The sequence below is a fragment of the Echinops telfairi genome, unplaced genomic scaffold (assembly GCF_000313985.2).
Source record: "Echinops telfairi isolate 266 unplaced genomic scaffold, ASM31398v2 ScPeMD7_7469;HRSCAF=8507_0, whole genome shotgun sequence".
NCBI classification, from domain to species: Eukaryota; Metazoa; Chordata; class Mammalia; order Afrosoricida; family Tenrecidae; genus Echinops; species Echinops telfairi.
In genome coordinates this window covers 79840644-79842927 of record NW_022111372.1, presented here as the reverse complement: position 1 = coordinate 79842927, position 2284 = coordinate 79840644, and the positions used below count along the sequence as shown (strand labels likewise).

Sequence of the window (2284 nt, the reverse complement as noted above, 5' to 3'; positions counted from 1 at the left end):
CTGTAGGCGGAGTTTTCACCCTACTGATAATGGTTCATATGGAGACCCAGAGATCACCCCCTAGACCACCCTCTCATTACTGTTACCTATAGTATAACCCCTTCCTGTGACATATGTCTCTACCTGTAATTAGTGGGCTGGCATGCCCCCAAGACGTATATAGGCGTGGGTCAGCAAGAGAGAGCTCTCTGACCTCTCTGACTCTCTGATCTCTCTGACCCCTCTCTCTTCCCTCTCTCCCTTGTTCCCTTGCCCTCCTTCTCTTCCCCCTCTCTTCATGTGGACCACCAAGCTGGGCTGAGGTGAGCAATGCTACTATGTAATGTGTCTGACTGCATTATTGTAATATCTCTTATGCTCTTGATGACTTTAATATAATACTTATATACCTCAACTGTACAATTGTGCATTACTGAACTCAGAAGTAGTATTACTGAACCAGTGAGTTCTAATAGCGGGTGGGGCTAGCACCCCACCCCCCACCTCATCGCCATTTTAATTTAATACTACATATAACCAATTCAGGGGACCTTCCATCAAAGGTCTTACTTGTAAACTTTGACTCAGTACGGTACGACAGAGATCATAAGCTGGGGAGGCCAGGCCTAGGTATATTATAAAACCCAATGCTATAGAGGTTTCTGAGACCACAAATTTTTACAGTAGCAGACAGCCTCAAGATTCTGTACAAAAACAATTGATGGGTTTGAACCCTTGACCTTCTGGTTAACAGCCCAGTCAGTGCTAAACTATAGCACCACCATTGGTTGCTCTCTCTCTCTCTCCTTTTTAATCAGGGAGAACATGAACACAGTCCCTCATTACCACAAATTATGCAGTTGAATTTCCCTCATTTGAGGAAATTACAGGGGTCAGCACATCTGGATTGTAATGGATAGATAAGCCTCACCCTGGCAAAGCTACCTTCAATATTATGGTCTCTCCTCTGACAGGTAAGTGTACCATAGTATCTTTATGTATACACAGAGATCCCTTTTATAAGCAAACCAAAGTAAATAACATTCAATACCATCAATAAAATCAGTGCTTCTAAAACTGTGATGTACATAACAATTGACTGAATGTAGTTTCAAACCTAAGTGTACTAGAGGCACTATCAGTCTGAAATGACTCCACGGTGAGTGTGTTGGCTTTTTTTTTTTTTTGGCTGGGTGTAGGGACAAGTAGTGACTTGGTAGTATAGGTAACTTGTTCAGCTGCTAATATTGGAGGTTCAGATATCCGTAAGACTTGAATTGTAAAAAGTTTTGGGTACGTTTGAATCTCCAAGCTTTCAGGCAGTAGTTGGGCACATAACCATTTGTGCCACCTTAAGCACTCAGCATCTGTGGCTTGTATTCTTGCATGGATTCTTTCTCAATATGCGCCCTCTCAGTTACTCTTGAAAGCCTAGGGAATGATTGTATATGATAAAAATGAACTTTGATGACTGAGTTAAATGTGATTCAAAAGTGCTGGGTTCTGAATGTGAAGCTTTAGGAATAGCTAAATTTATTTCTTCATACTGCCCTTTTATATACGCATGAGGATATAGAATAAACGTGCTGCCAAATGCATCTAAATAATATATAGCAATGTATATTACATTCTAAATAAGAAAGCAATATGTCGCCATTTAATTAACAGCATTTTTTCTGCCTTAGTGTATATAAAGTAATGGTATATTTTACAATCTGTGCCAGTCTTTTATTTAATGAAATGCAGCAAAAAGAAAGAAAGAAAATTGCTACTATTTATTGAGGACTTATTGTGATCAGGCAGGATGCCAACTGCTTGGCAGGTCTGTGATTTAATCTTCATTTAAATCTTCAGTCCCAACCACACCGAACTTCCTGCCATTGCATCATTTCCATCTCACATTGACTCTACTGGACAGGGTAGAACTTCCCCTGCGAGTTGCAGAAATAGTTACTCTGTACAGGAGTCAGAAGCCTTATCTTTCTCCTGCAGAACAGCTGGTGGTTTTTGAAATGCTGACCTTTGGGGTTAATAGCCCAATGTGTAACCACTATATCACCTGGGGTTTGTAAGCCTTCAAATAGGTTCATTCTTTTGTCCCTGTGGTTTAGTGGTTACACATCTGGCAGCTAACCAACCATTAGGTCAACAGGTAGAAATGCCACTTTGCAGGTGAAAGACGAGGCTTTCTACTTCTGTCAAGAGTTACAGTCTAGGACAACCCACAGGGGAATTCTCCCCTCTTCTATAGGGTAGCATGCTTCAAAAGAGACTCAATGGAAGTGAGCTTGGGGTTTTTTGTTTA

General features: G+C 40.9%; 1 non-coding gene across 1 annotated transcript; it reads right to left on the bottom strand.

Annotated features, from left to right (window-relative positions):
• Positions 1 to 793: 793 nt before the first annotated feature.
• Positions 794 to 961, bottom strand: LOC115873686. Its single transcript, XR_004048571.1, has one exon. It is a non-coding gene; the product is annotated as a U1 spliceosomal RNA (small nuclear RNA).
• Positions 962 to 2284: the final 1323 nt, after the last annotated feature.